The sequence below is a fragment of the Lontra canadensis genome, unplaced genomic scaffold (assembly GCF_010015895.1).
Source record: "Lontra canadensis isolate GAN:19392208 unplaced genomic scaffold, GSC_riverotter_1.0 scaffold2, whole genome shotgun sequence".
Lineage (NCBI taxonomy): Eukaryota > Metazoa > Chordata > Mammalia > Carnivora > Mustelidae > Lontra > Lontra canadensis.
The window spans coordinates 9,428,467-9,451,565 of NW_022630996.1; the positions used below are offsets into that span (position 1 = coordinate 9,428,467).

A 23,099-nucleotide genomic window follows, 5' to 3' on the forward strand; every position below is an offset into this window, starting at 1 on the left:
TTTTTCTGGCTTCTATAATGGCAGATACCACAAATTGTCTTGAGAATTAATTCACTCAACATTCAATCTGGCTTATTATTGCCAGACACTGGGCTAGGAAGGCTAACCAAGGGAATGGAAAAGAAGCATAGTTAATTTTTTAAATCAGTTTTTCAAGCTATTTTCCTCAGATTTTTGAAAGTTGAGGAAGCTAAAAGAACATTACAAATTTTACCTTCTCTCTCTGTTTTCCAAAGAAAATGGAAGGAAAGATAGTGATCTTGGGCTTATAGCACAAGCATCTCTAGATAGTCACCAGTGGGGCAGGTGAGGAAGGCAGTCTAACTGCAAAGTTATAAAGAAAAAAGGTAAAAAGAGAAATGGCCTTTTTCTCTAAGTCACTGACATGGAAGTTTGAGGGAGAGGAAAAATTTTGAGACTCAGATCACATGGTGGAGACTTATATTTAGCCTCCTCTCACAAAGTAGGTGGTCATTAAATGCTGTTGAATGAATAAAAGAGTGAAAGCAAATTGAACTAAAAATTATCTTTTTTGAGACCACGTGATCAGTACAAAGAAGTCTAAGACACAGCGTCTACATTCAACAAGAATTACAAGGTAGTGTGGAGGAATTATCCCCTTCCCCGCATGTCACCATGTGAAGGTCAATTAAAATACATGGTTAAAATTGTTTAAGAGAGTAATAAAAGAAATAAGCTAAAGATGGGTAGGATTCAAGAAGTAGGAGAGGGAATATCATGCAAGGGAGTCATGAGAGCAGAAACAGTATCATGATGAAAGAGTAAATAGATTTAGCTGTAGAAAAATTATGTAAAGGAGACAAAGAAATAAAACTAGAAAGATAGTTTGGAATCAGACCATAAAGACCTTTGCTTGGAACTGAATGTTTGTCCTCCCTCCCACCCAAATCCCTGTGTTGAAGCCTTAGCCCCCAAGTCAGGTGTTTAAAGTGAGGACTTTGGGAAGGAATTGGGGGGGGGAGCCTTCATGCCTCATGAAGGGATTAGAGCCATCGTAAGAAGAAACACAGAAGAGCTTGTTTTCTCTCCCCAAGCTAGAAAGACAATCCTCATCAGCAACCAAAACGGTGGGCAACTTGACCTTGGATCTCCCAGCCTCCAGAATTGTGAGGAAGAAAGTGCATATTGTTTGAGCCGCCTGGTCTGTGGTACTTTGTTATAGCAGCCCAAGCTGACTAATGTACACTTCATCTCATAGCTAGTGGGAAACATTTGTTTTGAGATAGTGGTTTTCGGAAGATAAGCCATAATTGAAGTAGCATTTTGAAAGATTAATGTACTGGAAGGGTGCATGTTCGTTTATGGGAAATAAGGAGGCCCAAAACAGAAGGAAGATAGATTGGTGGCAGTGCCCAGTTAGAAGGTTCTTGTAATAATGAAATGAGATGATATAATATTTGTGGGAACCACAACGTGAAAGAAAGCTCTGAGCAGAAGACAGGCAAGAGACTAAAGCCTAATCGAAACAATACACAAAACCTGAGAGGTGTCTTGGGGATGAATCAAGTGGGACATCTGAGAGGGACTGCTTTCAAGGTCTAGAGGTGAGCAAGGCACAGGGTCAAAACTGGCTAAGCAGTGAGTAAGGAATTTGGAGGCCATGGAAATTCAGGGTTCAAGGCAAGGTAGCAACTACGTAGATAATTATGAATTAGATGGATCCAATAAGAGAAACAAACTTTAATCTAGGGCTAGCTAGATTATTTGGAACCCAAAGAAACAGGCAACTTGGGACTGGAAATTCAGAAGGTACTACTAGATAAACAATTGTTTAAAATACAAGTGAAAAGTCATCCCTCAGGTTTTGAACACTTCTAGTGCTGGGAAACTTTCAACTATGAGAGTAGCTCATTCTATTTTTGTACAGGCCTAATTATTAAGAAGTTATTCTTTATTCTAAAATAAAGTCCACCATCTTGTTCTTAATAAAATCATCCTACATCTGTTTTCTCCAGATATTTAAAATGTTTAACTTCTACATAACAACACTCAAATAACTGAAGTTGACTATCTTATCTCTTTATAATCAGAATCTACTTTCTTCAAACACTCCTCCTAATACTTAGATTCTCTATTATTATACATTGAACTGAATATAAATTCGAATAGGCTCTGATGCGTACAATTATTACTGCTCTTCCCCCAAGCACACCATTTCCATTAACTCTCATGTAATCATAGGACACATTAGGTGTTACTGGTTTATGTTAATGATACTGAATCAAGACAGAGCAATGAACAGGATGCTGATCCTTTTTTTTTTTTTTTAAGATTTTATTTATTTATTTGGCAGAGATCACAAGTAGGCAGAAAGGTAGGCAGAGAGAAAGAGGAGGAAGCAGGCTCCCCGCTGAGCAGAGAGCCCAATGCGGGGCTCCATCCCAGGACACTGGGATCATGACTCAAGCCGAAGGCAGAGGCTTTAACCCACCGAGCCACCCAGGCACCCTTAAGTTCACTTTTTGATTCTTTGTTCAGTAGTACACTTACGATGTGCACTGCTCTGCGTGTACATTACACTTCAAGAATGCAATTTTAAATAATTTATTAGAGATTACCATTTTCAGCAGTATGCTGGAGTAGTTATTGGGGGGGGAAAAAGTCCTTCCAATACAAAACTGCTAAAAACATTAGAAATAGTATTAAAAATCTTGGGGTGCCTGGGTGGCCCAAGAATAGAAAGGAAGAAAGTTAGAGACAAAAGTCTAATAGAAATTACAGAAACAGAACAGAAATAACAGAAAGGAAAAAACAATAAAAGAAAAACAAGACTTCTAGATCTAAATAAAGTTTCAATCTTCAAGATCTAAATAAAGACTTCTAGATCTAAATAAAGTTTCAATCTTCAAACTGATGTGTGTTAAGGATATATTTGTAGTTAACTTATAAAATGCACAGCTTTTCTTTATATAAATTATTAATCCATATCAACTTCCCTGCTCTTAAGACAGCTGATATTTTGGGGCGCCTGGGTGGCTCAGTGGGTTAAAGCCTCTGCCTTTGGCTCAGGTCATGATCCCAGCATCCTGGGATAGAGCCCCGCATCAGGCTCTTTGCTCAGCAGGGAGCCTGCTTCCTCCTCTCTCTCTGCCTGCCTCTCTGCCTACTTATGATCTCTCTCTGTCAAATAAGTAAATAAAATCTTAAAAAAAAAAGACAGCTGTATTTTGAACCTCTTTAAAATTTAATTTGTTTTAATTTGATAATTGTTCCATAACGTGAACATCTTTTTGAATTGACATGATACCCATTCGTTTTTCCTTCTCTATTTGCATTATTCACAAATTTGTTAATCATGCCCACTTTGTCATCTATGCATGAATAAAATGCTAATGGACAAAACCCTGCAACATTCTAATTGGGTAAGTTGACCTTTAAGGTACCTTCAAGGAGTAATTAATTAATCCCTTCAGGATATAAGTGTTCATTTGGTTTTGGGCTGTTCTTTATTCCCCCTACCTTCCATAGGGGGAAGATCACAGATCTTGAAAAATGCTCTCAAGTGGCTATTTAAAATCAAAATGTACGAGATATATGACATTCTTTTCTTGTGTCAGTTCAGAAACCTTGATGAAGTGCTTATTTTTATAGCCTTATGAATTCATGACTGTTCCCAGTCATCACAGGTCCCTAATTTTCAAATGTGCATAAGCCATCAGCCCAAGCACAAAGTTTGCTCCTGATGGATATCAAGTTCGCCAATGTGTAAGTTCTTAAATTATTCTTCTGTTGCTTTGTGAAATCTTCAGCCAACATTTTCATCTTTCCTGTGTGATGACACTTCTTTCGTCATACAGCATTTCTCAAGAATTTTTGGAACGGATTCCACAAACATATCAATAAATTATTTCTGTACCTAGATTGAGTTTCAGCTCTAAATACAATGAAAACAGTGGTGGCCATGTTCTGGAGTATATATAGTCTGTGTAGAAAAAGCAAAGTATAAATGAGTGGTATATTCTGTCATTTGTGTCAAAAGCATAAGCAATTTTAATGCAAATTCCAGAACTTGTGCAGAATAACATACAGAATCAGCTACCAATGGTTGCCTTTCCTGAAGAGAAACTGAGAGAACAAGAGTCTGGAGGACAAGAGCAGACAAAACACTGCATGACTACACGAACCTTTTCAATTTTTATCATGTGCATCTATTCCTTATTCAAAGGAACTTTTAAACTGAAACAAAACAAAACAAAACAAAATAAAAAACCTCCAGGGACTCCCAGGTGTTTGGATTTTGTGAACCAATAAAACTTGAAAATAGGAGCTCATATAACATTGCTAACTTTCTATTTCATGACATAAGGACAATGAACTTACACATACCATCGCCATCATTTCATTAAAACAAAAACAAAAATATGTGAAACCTGAAAAAAAAAAAACAAATGAAGAAAGTATCAGAATAAAAGACACTCCTTTAAATTAAATAGAGTTTTATAAAATAAATTCAAGTAAATTGTTTTACTATTATTATTATTATCATTTGGCAGAAGATAAACATTGAGAAGCCAGGAAGTCAAACCACAAGCCTCTCCTATGCTAACTTTCCCTTTTTTGGCATCGATTATTCTTCTGCCCTTTCTAGTTCATAATATATATTCTTAGAAAAATGTGGAAGCAAAACAATATTTTCTAAGTCCTACTTCCCTTCGGTAATCTGTGAATATTAGACCATATTTGAAAGGCAGGGGAACCGGTTTTTCCCTGAGCTTTCTCCAAATGAAGGCTTACGGTTATTTTTGCCACCCACTTCAGCCTCAGTCTCTCTCTCTCTCTTTTTTTTTTTTTAGAGAGAATGAGAGAGATAGAGCACAAGTGGAGGGGCAGAGGGAGAGAATCTTACGCAGGCTCCATGCTCGGCACAGAGCCTGATGTGGGGCTCAACTACCTGATCCTGAGATCATGACGTGAGACAAAATCAAGAGTCAGATGCTTAACTGACTGAGCCACCCAGTGCCCCACTTTTTTTTTTTAAACAAATTTTAGTACATTTAGGTATTTCCCCTCCCAATATTATTCCTAGCTTTCCAACATGTCATTCTTTTGTATTTATTCTTGCTTTTGTTCTTCACATCCTAGCTCATATATGTATTGTAAAGTTCCCTTTAAAACATGAACTCACTGTAATGACAGCTTTGGTGGTGGGCCACCGGGGGGCTGATTTCAGAAAGCTGCGCTGTGAAATAATCAGATGAAAGCTCTTTCTGCATTCATTTGTGTGTCTGTAGGAGCTTCTCTTTCTTTTTCATCCCAACTGTTTTAATTAGATCGTTCTCATTGTATTTGTTGGACCCCTCCATCTATTTTGAGCTCTTTTTTCTTTTAGAATATCTGGACATGAAATTTTACCAATGCTTTCTCTCTTTTGAAATTTTCTTTGCACAGGAAGATGGCATGGCCACAGTTTCTGACCATTTCTTTCTGCTTTCATTTCACCTATCAATTTGCTTTTGTCAGTAAGAAGTAAATCCAGGGTAGTAATTCCATTCTGTCAACTTCTGAACTACATAATTTACAGTAAAACAAGACATTTCCTTTTAGATTGTTTCCACTTAGCAGAAATTGAGTCCTAACCAATATGCAGATGTTTGAATTCCTTCACTCATAATAAATATTGTTTTTGTAGCAGCTTGGATACCTGGATCAAGAAAGCATTTTGACAAGGTAGTCTGTATAAACCATCCTAAACATTACTGCTTTTGTTTTGCTATTAATTTGTCATCATTTAAAAGCTCATCACAATGATTCTCCACATTAATTTGTGCATTTCTAGACTTTCTTTTTTTGGTCATATAACTGACATACAATATTATATTAGTTTCAGGTATACAACATAATGATTTAATATTTGTATTATTCTTGACCTAGAAAGTCCACCATTCGTATGGCACCTGTCTTATTTAAACAAAGTATAACTTCTGTGGCATTGCATCAGCCGTTGAGTACTGCTCAACAATTTTTTTCCAATATCAATGGGATTCTGTAATATCCAGAAAGTAATTTGTTACAGTTCTGTGTGTTTTAGATGGGAAAAGAACTTAATTTTAAGTAGAGAGTTGTGATTAGTTTTGGTCACATTTAATAAACCGTTACCACTTATTTTATTAAATGTGGTTGTTCCACTGGTCAGAAAGGAGAGATAAAAAAACTGAATAGATGTTATAGACAGAAAAGAGATGAGGTCCATGGCTGCCCGTGGTGCAGGAAACTCCGGGCAGGATACTCTGATTCAGTGCCCGTGAAGGCAGGGGCAATGCTGTCTTAACAGACTTTTCAGCTCTTTTCTCTTTTCTTTTTTCTTTTTTTTTCTAACTAAAGGAAAGGAGGTGGGAATCTTGTATTTCCTGTGGGAGACTAGACAAAGAAAGAAGAAAGTGTTTCAGCAACGCTCGCTAGTCTCGTAATATTTTCTGGTATTTTTTTGCAGGCAGACAATTGAAAACTGTTTTGCTTCCAGGCCTTAAACTGCCAATGCCAACAGAGGATCGTAATACAAAACATCCAGGCAGCATTCAAAAAGCTTACAGTGGTCACAGAATGTCATGACTTGCATTAGTCTTCATTGGCTCTAAAATCTATAGGGGAGAAAGCATTAAAATCTGCACGAGAACAAGCTGGAGGAGAAGTTTTCTGTTAGACAGCAATGATATATAGATTATTTCATAGAAATGTTCTTAGTTTGTTCCTAAATTCTCTTTAAAAAAATATATATATATATATTACCCCTTTCTTAGAGATTCCAACTAACAGATATTAATACATTATTGGAAATTCTATTATCATGAAGATGTCACACTATCAGAATTTACTTTTTTTTTTTCACTAAATACACCTGGGAAAGAATAATTTGGCCAGCCACATTTTGGCCAATATATATGACATATATATAGCAGCAAACAGTCAAACTTTCAAAACAAGAATTTTCCACAAATAAAATCTATTTAAAATTTTTTTCTTTTTTCTTTTTTTAAAGATTTTATCTACTTATGAGAGAGAGAGAAGAGAGAAAGAACGAGCGAGTGAACACATTAGGGGGAGGGGCAGAGGGAGGGAGAGAAGCAGACTATCCTCGAAGCAGGGAGTGGGGCTCAATCCCAGGATCCTGGGATCATGACCTGAGCCAAAGGCAAGATGTTTCACCAACTGAGCCACCCAGGCTCCCGAAAAATTTTTTAAAAGAAATCTATTTCATCAATGACCAAATGTCATACGGACTCAACCAAACAGTGCGATATGCAAAGGGCAGGTACAGGAGAGGAGGTAAGTCCCACCGAAGGAAGAGACAGTTTCCATTATAGCATCTGGGACCAAGTCACAAACCTTGGATAAACGACTATGGCAGAGTCTATTCAGGTCTGTATGTAAGCAGCTGGTTCTCAAATCCAGAAGCACATCAGAATCATCTGGAGAAGTTTTTTAATTAATGCCTTTGCCCAGGTTCCAGTCAAGTAACTCTGATTTAATTGTTTTGCCATGGGATGCAAGCATCGGGTGATTCTTCTCTGAAATCAGGACTGAGATCCCTGGTTAGCTAAACTGTGCCTCTAGGTATGAGCAGATGAAGCACAGCTGATCTGTCTAAATGCCGTTAGTGGGGAAATGTGTCTTGAATAAAGAAAAGTCAGTGTCATACATTAATTTCAGCATCCTTGGATCTTCCTCCTCGAAAACAAAACATCTGAGATCCTGGCGCACACAGACATTGAAGGCCCATTAACTTCCGAGCTCCCACATTTGCCTGTTTCAGGCCGGCATCACACCCACTGCGATGGGACCAGGGCTTTACTATTCTGCTCCCGTGCACTGGAAGTTCTTCCAAGGTAGGGAAAATGTTTTCCTTAACTCTCTTTTTTCATTCCTTATCACCAGCCCAATGCTTACAAGATACACGTCTGTTCAATAAATGTATTAATTAATGGAAACTATAACGAGAACAAGCAAGCATTCGGCACATGGGGTCTCCATTACTCTGGGTATTCCCATTTCATTTTTTCTTTTCTTCTGGTCTAAATTTTCTGTTCTCTACCCTCCTGTTTATTTTTGTTTTGCTCCTCTTGAACACTTGGACACTGTTTTGCCTCAAAAGTAATTTTCTCTCTCTTGTCTTCCCTGTCACACTTCTGCTCCCTTCCCTCATTCATCCATGTAATATCACACATCTAGTTCTATTAAGTTCAGCTAGCATTCTCTCTTTGTAAATACTAGCATGAGTGCTTAATCATAGCTGTATCAAAACTATGTAGCAATTTCCATCTTCAATTTACCCACAAGTGGATAAGTTCTTTTGAAAGCAAGGACTGTATCTTCCATCGTAATTCCTACTACAGCATAGAGAGCATACTTTCAGTCCTTAATACCTATTTGTCGACTTTCAGAGGTTTAATCATTTTTCTGTGAGTGAACTCTGAGTCACTCGGAGGCGGCTTCTCAGGTGCACAGAAACTACTTTGCATAAACGTAGATTTTCACAAGACCTTGACTGGCTCTTGCAACCCGGTGCTGCTAGTTATTCCCAGTACAATACCAGCTGTAGCAGGTGAAGCATCTCTTTTGAGTTTGTACTGTTGTTTTCCAAACTGATTCTAAGTAAGTGAAATTCTTACTCTTCCAAAATTGTATTTCTCTGTAAACTTTGACTTGCAAGGATATTTTTATATTCTAAGTATTAAGGGCCTAACGGATGACCCCTGAGACCAGGGCATGGCTTTCTGTTCTTATTTAGAGTTTATCTAAATTTACCTAAATTTCTTTCTCCTCCCCCCTAGCATTCTAACCCCCCAATACCCATTCAGTTGACAGTAATACTGTCACTCCAGAATTTTTTTTTAAAAACGTGGCCTTATGCCTCTTCAGTGCAGTCTGAGACGTTCTAGTTCTTTTTTAACCTTTTACAGATGTCTGAAAAAGTGTTCTGGACGCTGAACCTTTTCTGGGAATAGTACTGATGTCACAAGAACAACGGTCACTCTCATTTCACCCAGGCTCTTCCCACCTCACTCTGCGCCCCTCCCTGCTCCCACCCTCCTTCCCCCCATAAATGGCCAGCCTTACTCTGAGTTCCTTTCTAGTTTCTTCTCTTTACATTTCTTTCCCTCTACTTCTTCTCATGCTCCTTTTCTAGGTTCCTCTTCCTCTGTCTTTCCTCTAACAAAATGTATCTAGATACCTCTCAGTTAAAAAGTGAGAGAATTTACTCACCAATAAATTTATAAAGAAATGAATAAATGTACATCTACTACTGTCCTCATTTTTACAATAAAATATACTCCAAAGTGTGAATCTTAAAGAATGAAAAACAATAAAAGAAATGATATCTTAAAATGCTACTTTTTATATTAATTGAACAGAAACAACTTTGCTTTCCTTAAAAATATACAATGAAAATATTTTTAGTGGAAGCAACGTTGTTAAAGACACAACATTTTGAAAGTACCTTGGGGTAACATTTTAAAGGACAGTCATTTAAAGGTTTGGTTCCAAGCTCAGTTTAGTTTTACACTTGTGTGATTGGTTTATTGAGCGTAACACAGTGGGCTTTAAACATGAGATTGTAAATATTTTGTTAACTATTGGCTCAGCAATTCTTGGTCAAACTGCTCTTTAATGTTATCTTAGGGAGATCCCAGATGTTTTCAGTTCCTATGACCACTCCACTTGAAGACCTCCCTCATCACCAGCAGGTACTGTATCTCTGGTTTCGGAGTAGGGCAGGGTCCTGATCTACTTGATTTCTCCTCCTCCTCAAGCACCTTGCAGTGAGGGGGTGCTTGTAACCCTGGGATGTGGTTTCCCACCTTGCCCTCAGTCTTGCTCTTCTGGGGTGGGGGACGTCAGAAGAAGGGAAGGAGGAGGAGATCCTCTTTACCATTTTTTACACCTATACTATGTAAGAGGAAGTCGTAGCTTCTAGTTCATTCCATGAGCTTCTGGTAACATGGCTGACATATTCGTGGTTAACCTGGCAGTTTCCGTGTGGATGATGTGGGTGGTTTTCTAGGGCAGTGAGCCACCTTAGACTAGCCCTTGCTATCCCCCCAGACCCAGCTGCAGAGAAGCAGTTTCCTCTCTCTTTGGCCACTGGCAATAACTACCCCCTTCAGCTCCTCTCCGGCTGAGGCACAGCTGCTTGTAGCCAGGGTCCTGCCTGCCCTTCCTGTGCTATCTCTTCTTCTGCTCCTGGTGCCTCTGGAGCCACCATGATAGTATCTGTACTACATGAGGCATCCGAGAACTGGGGTGGGGCAACCCCATCCTTAATTTCATTCTCACTGTTTACTTTAGTCCTTTATCATCATCTACTTCAAAAATTTCCAGACAAATGTGCCACAGGTGTCTGTGACCATGTTTAAGCATATCTTCCACATTCTGGGGACATGGTGAAGATCTAATAACTCTGTCACCAGTGCCCCCATTTCCACTTGATGGAACTCAGAAGAGGCCTGGAGGATTGGCAATCCTAGAAACTGACATAGGCAGCCACATCTCTCATGTGCCCATATCCCAATAAACAAAGTCCTTTTTACTCCCTCACCCCAATCACTTCTCCTGGGCAGAAGGGTATAAGCCCCTTTAAAATTTATATTTGGGGATAGGGTTTTATTTATTTATTTATTTGCTTTGGGATACATTTTAATGTAAAAATTAGTTCAGCAGTAGATACATATTGATTTATTTATAAGTGATAAATATATTTTTGGTGGGTAAATTCTCAGTTTTATTTTTAGCTGAAAGGTAAGTACAGAGAACTCTGTTAGAGGAAAAAGACGAGGAAAGGTATATTGGAAAAGAAGGTAAGAGGAAGGTGGAAGGAAGGGAGTATGAAGGGGAGAGAAGAGGAAAGGGATGAGAGGAAAGGGACGTGGGTCACTGTGGTTCACGTGCTATCAGCACTTACCTAGAAGAGGTTCAGGGTTTCCAGGGCACAGACATAAAAATAGGCTCTTAGCCTCCTTTTCCACACATCCTTGAAAGGCAAGGGAACAACTGAGACTAGACAGACACACAGATTCTTAAAACTTGGGAATACCATTTCTGTCCGTTGAAGAGCCATTAAGGACCCAGCAAGTAACTTACTCCTCTCCATCCTGCTTCCATCAGAAGACCCTTTCACACCATTCCTGTCTCTTCTGAGCCCCAGGACTTCCTCACCTGTTCTCACTTTCAGCAGATGACCTTGTCCCTTATTCTTACAATAAGAAAACAGATAGGAGTTAAAGAAAACGTCCCCATGTTCCCACTGTGATATTTAAAGCTACGAGCCTCAGGGCCCAAACGCTTTCCCTGGCCTGCTGCTCCCAGAGCTGAAGTCCCAGTATTAAGCTAGAGAAAATGTCTCTCCCGTTCAACAGGTGCTGTCTTTTCTCATCTACCTCAGGACATCTCTGCTAGTTTCCCTCCTCTTCTCCTTCTGGCTCATTCCGATCCGTGTACAAATATGATATTAACTAATAATCTGCCAAATTCTCACTAGAAAAATAGAAGAATTTTTTTTTAAATGACACCGGGTCATCTGTTTCAAGATGTGTCCCTAAACTGAAAGACTGCATTATAACAAACTGCCACAAGGAATGACTGTTATTTTTCCAAATCAGGTGATCAAATGGCAAGTATTTAGTTATTAAACTTCTAGCTTGGTTCATTAAATATCAAAAATTCACTTGACTTCTTAGTGAGCTGATTTAATCCTTGAACTGATAACATGTTTTGATTAACTAGAAATGTGGCTTCCATAAATTCTTTACATTTTAATCTAGGTATAAAGATTTCTTATGCAGTAACCAAAGTCACTGAGAGGTCATAATATTTTAAAATTGGTTTTAGAATTCTAAAAAACATCTTGTATATTCAGTCAAAAAAAAAAAAACTTTTCAAACTGACTGAGGGGTGATGAGACACTAGATGTTTAATATAATACAGAGACTCGGGGGCACCTGGGTGGCTCAGTCAGTTGAGCGTCAACTCTTGGTTTCAGCTCAGGTAATGATCTTGGGGTTGTGGGATCGAACCTCACGTCAGGCTCTGAGCTGAGGGTGGAGTCTGTTTGAGATTCTTTCTCCCTCTCCTTCTGCCCTTCCCTCTTGCTCTTGATGAATTAATCTTAAGATGAATAAATCTTAATAAAAAAAAGTACAGAGATTCACAGTCCTGGTACATGCCTTGTGGCCTTCTCAAATAAATATTTGCCTTCCCATGGTAGCTCCTCATTTGTCAGAGATCCTAACTCATTTCTTGGGTGTCACTAAGCAGTAGTTCAAAAGAATAATCCAGTATTTTCATAATATTAAGGATGTCATTGCAAAGGAAGTAAATTCACTCATTTTCTTTCTCTGACTTATGTCTTTGTCAGCTTAACTCTGTACTTCTGGTTCATTTGCAGAATCGTATCAGTGGACTGGTAGTAAGTCAACAACTTGGAAATCAAACCCCACTGCATACCATGCCAATAATGACACTACCTGGCTCCTTAGTAGAACTATTTTTGGCAGGGGCGGGGGGGGGGGCGGGGGAGAGAGCAATGACAGCTTTCATATTTATAGGAGTGGGCTGCCTCCAAAAGATGGGCTGGAAAAGGCACAGAAGTGGCTATTCAAAGCCCTGGCTTCCTGCCCCGCTGAGTTCCTGACTTATGTACTCACGTACTCAGCACAAATTAAGATGGCATTTTGGCACTTGGTCTATAGGGCCAGCCAAGATGGTTGTCAACCCTGGCCAAAATACCGACTTCTTCCATTAGGTGCTCCTTGAGGAGACCTGGAGAATGGAGAATCCCCTGGGCAATGGGTCGCAGGCTCACCTCCCCGCATCCAAGATGCAGCCTCCAAGTAGCACATGTCCAGTGTCTGCCAAAGGGTCAATGGGGAAAAGGGGTCATCATGCTACTGCTTGCACACATCTTCTGGTAAAATAGATGTGATAAGGACAAAAGAAAAGAAAAAACACTTCTTATGGTCCCATTCTCCCCCTCTCTGCTCCCTGCCTGCATTGATTGGTTACTTCCATTTACATTAAACAACCCTCCTGGCAACTAACTGTATAACCACGGGCGAAGAGATCTGAGTTGAGGCTCATGTGTCAGCAGTCCCCATTTATTTAATAACAGAGGGTAACATGAAGATGGCCTAACAAGAAAACAGAAAAGAAGTATGTTAGTAATTTTCAAACCCACTGGCCAAGGGGGTGGGGGTGTGGGTAGAGGCTTCCTGTCTCCTTTGCTACTGATAAGCTCCACTTCTATCTATTTAATATATTGGTGTTCTGTAACAGAGAATTCTAAAACCAGATCTATTTCCAATCTGGGCTTCCTGTTACTATCTATACCCATTAATCTTAGGTCAGAGTGAAACAGCTTTTCTAGATGACTAAGAGCTGGCATTTCCCCTTAAACAGTACATTTATATTAAGGATCATCTAGAAAATAGTTCAAACAGAAAAGAAATAGTACATAAAAAGAATGCATAAAAACTAAGGAATAATCAAAACAAAAAGGCCACTGACTAACAATCCTTTCTCTTTCTTCTCGTAAAGGCCATATGCTATATTCTATGCCATTCCAGAATCCTGAAATAGACTCCTTCTTTTCATGAGCTCACCCCCCTTGTTCAAAACTTTTTTTAAATTCTACTCTCTATGATGACAATTATAGTATCTCTCCTTTTCCCACCAAAAATCTACATGAGAGTGGACGGAGAATCCAAACATTTTTCCTCTTGAGTTAACTCTAACACCAAGAGCAGTTTAAGGATGAGGGAAGGTGCTCAATAATTAGCAGTTGATGCATTATCCCCATTTATTCAAGTACAACAAACTGTATACCAGAAGTTAAAATAAAAACTCATTCTATATGCATACAACAAGTATAGTTAGTGTTCATATGGTGATTTATAACACTTTGCATAGATAACATGTTTAACTTGCCAAGCTGAAATTCAGACATCAAAAGAGCAGGTCCTTGTTGTTTTTTTCAAAAGATTTTATTTATTTATTTGAGAGAGAGGGGTAGAGCAAGCAAGCTGGGGGAGGAGCAGAGGGAGAGGGACAAGTAGACTCTGTACTGAACGAGGAGCCCAATGCAGGGTTGATCCTATGACTCCAAGATCATGACCTGAGCAGAAATCAAGTTGGACGCTTTACCGATGGAGCCATCCAGATGCGCCAGCAGGTCCTCATTGTTACCAACTTAGTCTCATGATAGTATTAGAAAAAACAAAAAACAAAAAAGCAAAAAAACTAAGCACCAAAGAGCATAAAGAATTTCCCAAATACTGGTGTGTGTGTGCAAAACCAACTGCTAAGACCAATGGCCATAGATTCTAGGACTCCAACAGCTTGACAGAGTCAAGGTGCCTTCTTAAGTATATGGGGGGAAAAAGGCCTAGACACTCCTCATGGGTGTGAAATAGGGAAGCTGAACTATGTTCCATCGCAGCTGTGGATACACAACTCGTAGTTGGAATTTGATGAATGACATGCTGCACATAGTAGAATGTGTCCCATTTTATTCTACCATTGAAATTGAGGCTTTGCCATTGAGGAAATAATGAGTCAAGTAGGCAGTGACAATCTAAAGGCAAGAATATTTCAAGGAATTAAACATGTACGAAGTAGAAACATTAAAAAAAAAGTCATGAAAAGTGCCATTTTCATTCACGTTATTTTTATTTGGGTGAGAAATATAATTTATAAAAACTGAATTAATTTTTGTTATGACTGGAGTATCAAATGATTTGGCTACTGAAGGAAGCAGTAGAGCATATTTTTAGATTTGGTCATGAGAAATTGAGAGGAAAGGTGAATGTTTTTCTCAAAAGAGGAGTTGGTCAGTGTTAAAAAAAAATCACAAATGTTTAAAACTCTTTTATGGCTAAATGGAAACTGGGACTCCTGAAGCAATAAAGGAAACTGTGTAGTTTATCCTGTGGTTACTCTACCTGTGAAAATAATTAACATCCAACTAAATGACAATTATCATGGAGAGCAAGGCCTGCTCCATTTAAATTAATGTGCCATAAAAAGGAGAAAACAATTGAAGCGGCCAGTGAGAAATGTTATTAGGGAAAAGGAGTCTAGCTAAAGCATTTCTTTCTATAAATACATAGCACATGTTAAAGAATTTATAATGAAACTTGTTATTCTACAGATCCAAATATGCCATGACTGCTTGTCACATATCAAAAAAAATTTTTTTTAACAGATTTTTACTTTTGGGGCAGCTGGGTGGCACAGTCAGTTGAATGTCCGACTCTTGGTTTTAGCTCAGATCCTGATCTCAGGGTCTTGGGATCCTGCCCCACACTGGGCTCCTTGCTCAGTGTGGAGTCTGCTTGAGATTTTCTCTCCCTCTGTCCTTCTCATGCTTGCATGCACTCCCTCTCTCTCTCTCTCTCTCAAATAAATAAATCTTCATAATTTTTAAGGATTAAGACTTTTACTTTTGTTTTTGCCCATTAAAGAATCACTCATTTCTTTCATGGCTATAATTTGGCCATTGTATTTATATTCTTGGATGGGAGAAATAGTCATGGATAAAAAAGGAAGAGGGTAATATGGCAAGAACATTGAGAGAAACATCCCTTAGAGAACCTATGAGCACTCTCTAACCTTATCTCCTCAGCCATTTTCCTTTCTTTTCTGTGCACTATTCCCAATGTTGACTACCAATTTATACTTTAATCCTCAGGTTCATATATCCTACCACCTACAACCGAGATCTATGAGAATGCCCTAAGAGAACCAAGAAAGAAAAGTGCAGTACTTAGGGTACAGTATAAGCAGAACTCACTGATATCCTTAGGCCTGGAGGAGGGAGGAAGAGAAGAAAGAGAGTTCTGGAACCAGGATTTAACTCTGTGGGAAGGGCTGCCTGACCAGAACTCTAGCCTTCAATAGAGGGATGCAGCAATCTATAGTGACCTGGAAGAAGAAATGACGACAGAATAAATACCCTAATCTAATTGTTCTCTTGCCTTCTGGTCATCTTCTGGTGCCTCCCATTGGTTGATCTCAACTGGCAGCAGAGAACGCTTGGATATAGTCCATATGGCCCAGCTTCTTGGAGCACTAAGTGAGGTGGAAGAGTGGAGAAAAAAATATATCCATCACACCTATCTTTTCAAATCCTTCATCTTTGTCTTATGTTCCCATCTTCCATGTAGTTCCATGAACTCACTGCAGTTCATGGGGAAAAATAATCAGAAAGAAAGTTCCCATAGGGAGTCCACATACTACAATGAGGAAAGTGCAGGACGGTTAGTCAAAATAAATAAAATAAGCTGAATGAGTAGATGATAATACACAAGTCTACAGGATCTAATGGAAAGCAGAGAATATTGAGGGGAAAGCTGACGGAACTGTGAAATCATTCTTTTGATTCCAGAAGATGAAGAAGAAGTAAAAGAATGCTGCATGTTTGAGACTTCACACAAAACCAAACATGCTTACTTGCTCAGATAGGTCACCAACTTTTGAAAATGACATTCTGAGAGAAAATACGTAGATGTGTTTATAATAAAGAATAGAGACAAATCTGGGTAGTCTTGGATTATTTCCTCCTCCATTTTGGTAGTTTATGAACCTGCCAGTCCTATCACAGTCTTGTTATAATAAGGAAGAATGAGTTTCTGACTTACCTGAGTAGCAGAGCTCCAGAGGCCCTCCCATATTCAAGAGGCCATTTCCCCACCATAATCCATTTCCTGTTACATAGTTGACTAGTTCAGCTCCAGCCCAAGCACCCCTCTCATTGTCATGGTGAAAGAATGAACAGGACATTGGATAGGAAAATGGCAGATTATGTGTGCCTGTCTGAGGCAGTAGCCTGCCTCCTAGATCATCCTCAGTCTTCCTGCCTCCACCATCAGTTGTCAGTGTTGATGGACTCATGCTGAGGGGTCCAGCAAGCAAGAGGCACTGTATTTCTGATGCTACCATGCCTTCTGGCTTGCTTTGTCTGCCTGAAAACACAGGATCATTCTTTAAATCTTAGGGTATATGATGCTTGCTCTGGCACAGGGTTTGAAGTTTTGGTTTACGTGTCCATTTCTGTCACTGCCTATAAGCTCTCTGAGGATAAAAATTTTATCTGTCCTCTATATTTTTACTGCCTGTCGGTTGAATGCACATGACTGGTATTCAAAGAGATCACATTTGTTGAATGAACTATTGTGCATGTGGCATAATTGGATGTCCTGTTTGATGTGACATTTTACTAAATATGGGTTCCTAAGGATAGGTAAAATAGAGTAAACCCTTCATATAACCAAGATATTTGTGATTTTGGAGAATCCCAAAAAATAAGCATACCAGAAAAGCTATCACTGTATTGAGTTGCATTCTGGCAAGCTATCACAGAGGATAAGGACTCTATAAGGTCTCAGTGAGATCCACTGGTCAATAGACAAAGTTAGGGGTATGGGGCAACAAACCTTGGGGCACTTAGGGGCTCAGTTTCCAAATATTCAACAACAACAAAAAAGGGAGCCCCTCTGTGAGGCTGTCAGAGATGTCATCTGTGAGGGAGTTTACTGGAGTATCAAGTCTGGTCACAATGAGTACAGTATACTAGTCTAGAAGACAGAAGACCAGAGCTTCAGGATTTAAAAACTTAAGCAAGCAGAACAAAGCCCCTGACCCTCAATTCCTCTTCTCTAAAATGACAAGGTTGCATTAAAAGATCTTCATAGTAGCTCAATAAAAAGGATATGGGAATAACAGCGGAAGGAAGGAAGGTAGGAAGGAAGGGGAATTAAAAACAAGACATGTAGGATGATAAAGTATTGCTTCAAAAGGAATATTTTGCATGTTGTAGTGATAGAACAAGGCACAGTTACAAATATTATATTTTAAACTGTCATATTGGAAACAAAGAACTATTTGTCTTATACCAAATATTGGAAAGAGACCACTAAATGTCTTCAAAAGTTTGCTGTGGGCTGTCTGCCCACATCCTCTCTTTCCACATCCTCACATGACCTCACATCTACTTCTGCCCTTGGCATGAAAATCAGCCCCCAGCCATGGGGCTCATCTCACAGAACATGTGCTGGGACTTATCAAGGACTGGTGTTCTGCTCCTACCACCCTGAATATCAGCCCAGTGTTTATGGGGCTAGGGACTCAGACCATGGGTGTCTCATAGGAGAGTCACCCAAGTTGCATGCAAAAAGCTCCATGGATGCTATATTTTATCTAATCTAAAAGCCACTGAATAAGGAGGAGAAAGAAATGAGCAAGAAGGAAAGATGGTGGGCAGAGCTCAGGAACCTGATAGCAGGCAGGAAGGCAATGACCATGGGATGCCATTTCAATAGAAAAACATGATTCCCCTCTAGCTCAACTCAGCATATTGTTCAAGCAAAATCATTTAGTGCTTAAAATGATGAATGAGGGGGGATAGGAAGGAGTGAATGAATGAATTGATGAATGAGTGAATTCACTAAAATATTCCACTTGTACAGTATTCTTCCATTCCAGATCTCAAATTATTATTTGAGGATATCACTGGAAATCAAAGAAAATCACTTCCCTCTGTCTCCTCATATGCCAGTCCCTTACTCCACCTTTTCTCATACACAATCAGAACAGACAGAATGACAAACCATCAAGTACGTTATAAATACCATGAGACAAAGGGGAAGTAGGCTGCAGTAATAAAGCCTAACGCTGACCAGCCAGCCAGCCTGCCTCTCGCAAGTCACATTTTATATTTGTGGCTCCAACTGTCATTGCTTTAATGCCTATCATATATCTTACATGAGGCTTCAAATCATATCTACATTGATCCCCACCTCTCTCTGGACTGGGACTTTGGTGCTAGTGGTTGCTTTACAACAAATTCCATGTATCATCAAAATTGACAGGGTTCTCTGGATATTGATGTGTTTGGCACATTTTGTTTCATTTCTGTTGGAAGAATAAAGCTGAAGTAACAAGAACCATCCTAGCTGGATATCCCACAGGGTCCCATGCTAACAGCTTCACTCAGGTGGCCCTTTTGTTTGAGGAGGAGGAATCCCAGTGGAAAAGAAACCCTGATTTGTGTAGAAGACCAGTGCGGTCCTAGTTTGAGCTATTACACCAATTTACCATGTGCTGTGGACACCTTATTTCATGTTCTTGATGCAAAGTGAACATTTATGAAATGGGAAGGTCTTAACAGAAAAGGGCAATGATTGAGCAAAAATATTAACTGATGTTTCATAGAAAAGGAAACATTTATGACCAATGAACAAAAAGAGAGATGCTTACCTCAGCAGCAAGCAAAGAAATGCAAGTGAAGACCACCATGAGAAACCATTTTACCACCACTAGACTGGCATCACCAACAAAACATTACAATGCCAAGTGCTCAAAAGAATGTGTGTAAACATGATCCCTTCTACATGCTGGAGAAATTTTCCTTTATAATTCAGTCTTATAAAGGTGAGTATTTCTATTTTCTACATCTAATAACTCTTGACAGTCAGGGTTTACACTATAGAAAAACAATTACATTTGAAATTACTGAATATATCAGTTATTTCCCTGTATTCATAGGGATTTAAGGATACAAAAAAGAAAAGAGTAGACTTGTGAGTGAAGGAGTTAATATATGCGTGTGTAGTTTTATAAGTTTATTCAGACTGTTTTTACAAATATCTCACTTGATCATTTAAGAAGTCAGTGTTACACAAAGTTGATATTGCATTTTTGGGGGAAAATAAAGAATCAGACTTAGAAATTAACTGATTCACCTAGAGCAAAGTATGGATCCAGAGCTAGATGTCAATTCTTGGTACAAGAGATTATGTTCAGAAAAACCTGTGTTTGGATTTTTGTACTAAGCACTTGTTGACATTAATAACCTTGGAAGAATTATTTACCTGAGATTCTGTGTTTTCATCTTTTAAAAAATGAGGATAATTATGCATACATTCGGGAGATTTTATAAAGATTAAATGACATAATTTGTCTATAATGCAGTAAATATTAGTATCTGTCTTCTTTACTTTCTGTAATACAGGCTTCTTTGCAGAAGCAAAGACAACAAATGCCATCTTGCTGGGGACACCACCCAGGGACTCTGTGTGACTAAGTGCAGACACATTTTTAAATCAATGTTCCAGTCGATTAATCTTATCTTGTCACTTGTTTTGATGTCCTTCACATTGACCCAAATCATAGCCCCTCCAGTTACTACCCTCTTTGATTTCACCTTGATTGCTTTCCATGGCTTTCCTCCCATCCCTTCCCACTCTGCAAAGTCTGTGGATCCATGTGAACTGACTTGCCTCTGCTTCCCATCTCCGAATATGCTACCTTCTAGATGATCTATCCACTGCAGACTGCTCATCTTCTTGCTCTCTGTGCATGTGTGTAGGAGAGACTTCTTCTTTTCATTGTGCAAACTCATAACCAAATAGAAACAACTTGACATTCTTGCCATTTAACCCATTTCCATTTAGCCAAATCCATTCACGCCCAGCCATGTTTTCAGAAGATTCTGGCTCTGGATTCATGACATTCTACACTTCTGGTTCCACTAACCACTTCAAGGATTTAAATGTCCATAGAGTTAACCCACTCCATGTCCTAGATTAACATTTCCTTGACCTCTTCAACTCCATTTGCCCTCATTTCTACTTGGTTTCAGTGATCCATTTCCCTTGGCTCAAGTATGACCTTGTTAAAACTCAGAATTATTCCATCTTTAAAATCTTAAACTTTAATATTCCACTGACTCCAACTTAGTTTTCTTGCTTACTACCTTTCCTTCTAATAAACTGTAGGGAGATCCCTACTAGACCCTCTATTTTCCTTCCAGTTAATAAGTTTCTCCCTAATCTCCTTCCCTCATTTCCATCCCTATCTAGACAATACTCCACAGTCCATTTCTTTACCCATTAGAGGAGAGGGATCACTCATTCCTTACAATTCTGTAGAATCCTTGTGAAACATCCCAGTTGCTCCACTGGCAGTGTAAAGTACTGCCTGTTGCTACAGACAGTCACCTGCCACGAGGACTAGAACCGTGATGAAGACAAGATTCCAACCTCACCAGGGTTCTCCTTAATCAGCTCTCCATCCAAACTCTCTCAACAGCTGTTTCAAACCTTCACTACTCTTTGCAAATTTCCCCAAACTCTGACGATTATCTCTAGTCTCTTACATCGTCAGGAATTGAGGCTATAAAGAGAGAAAGCCCTAGTCACCCACCTTTGCCACCTACTCACTTCTCTCCAGTTACACCCAATCTTTTCTCCTGACTCTGTGCTGGGAAGACTCTTAGCTGCACTCTATCCCACCACCAGTTCCCATCAGCTCCAGACTTCTCAAGGTCCTTGATCTCTGTGTCTTGATCTGTAAATTATAGATGATAATATCCTGGGAAAAATAACTTTCTTTAAAGAAGCAGAGCTCCTTGGCAGCAATTCTAGACAGGTTAACTGGTGTAGGACATAACTGAAGACACCTCTTGGGCAGAAGGCCAAACCAGCAAAGATGAAAAAACTGTAGTAAGTTTTCCACAGAGAAGACCGTTGATAATCACTTTACTGCATGTCTACACTAATCTTTGTTATTGTCCAAGTAGAAAACCCCCAATATCTCAATTACTGTATTGTTTTTCTCCTCAATTTTACATTCTGTTTGTAACATTATTTCTCCCATTCTAATACTCCTCTCATCCCTAGATCATGAGAAAATGGTAGGAAAAAAAAAAAGAGGCATACACATACCTTTTTTTCCTGATCAAATATGTTTCTTTTCATTTTTTTCCTTTCTCAACCACCTCCACATCTAAAAAAAAAAAAAAAAAAAGCTCCTCAGCTGCTTTTCTAGTGAGTAATTTCACGGTTTTCCAGCTACTTGCTGGCTTTAGACATAAAATGGGCTGAACCCTTTCTCAATCTGCTGGGACAATGATGCTTGGCTCAAATTTTCACTGGGAATGAGAAGCAAAAATAATCTGGCTGACATAAAATGGCAGATTTTATTTGGGCAGGAATTTCAATAGAAGGCATCTAGTGATTAAACACCTTTTGCTACCCTGAGCATACTGTCCATATTGGAAAGTAACTCTAATAATTTTACGGATCACCATTCTCTGTGTCTATAACTAGAACCTAGAAGCTGATGAGAGTGAACTGAAGGGTTCTACAGAGTCAGGGAGCGGTTCTTGAGGTCTTGTCCTTCCTTTTTGAAGAAGATTGCTTCCTCCAGAAATACTTTCACACCTTTCTGCCTTTAACTTGAATGTAGATTGTTACGTATCTTAAAATTGCTTAGGCATCTCCAGATTCAAGTGATTTATAAATATATTTACAAATGAGTAGCATCATTCTATTTGTAGTAAGTTGAATATAATAGAGCAGAGTAAATAGAGGTATTGAGCCAAGGTACATACTGTGGATAAAAATCAAACCAAACCAAAACCAAGACCAAAAATCTGTTTTCTGTGTTTTCAGGCACAAGAAATCCAAGAATGTGAGTATTGTTTATTATGACATAAACAAACACATGGTGGAAATAAAATTAATTTTCTGAAATATAGCAGCTAACACCAGTAAAACTACTTATTAGACTATAAACCTTTTGAGGGAAGAGCTACATCTTACGTATCTTTGTATCTCCTTTTGCTCTACACACCACGTGATTTGCAAGTGCTCCAAAAATGCTTTACCAATCAATCTAAAAATCATTTAATATAATTTATCAGTTTATATCATGGATTTTGCATCCAATCTCAAAGTTCCTGAAGGCCTTCTGACTACATAACCCAAGTGTTTTGCATTCATACATTACTTTTTACCTTCACAAGCATTTTATGACTTGATTTATAGGAAAACACCTAAGGTAGCTGTAATACCCATTTGCTGGCTGAGGCCACTGGTTCTAAGAGTTGAATGATTTACCTGAGGGGAATTTAGCTAGGAGCAAGGTGGGGACAACCATCTCTGTCAAAGTTCCCACTCTGGTTCTCCTTCCATGTCAAGCTATTGCTATTTTTCATTCCATGTAATACAATTTGTGCAAGATCAGAAGAATTAAACTGACTCCTGGAGGTCATTTGGGTTAACATGAAAGAATAATCATACACCATT

At 38.9% G+C, this 23,099-nt stretch overlaps 1 protein-coding gene across 2 annotated transcripts in view; it reads right to left on the reverse strand.

Moving 5' to 3' along the window:
* CHRM2 (cholinergic receptor muscarinic 2) overlaps positions 1-23,099 on the reverse strand; it is a 141,344-nt gene that overhangs the window by 39,716 nt on the left and 78,529 nt on the right. The window lies entirely within an intron of this gene.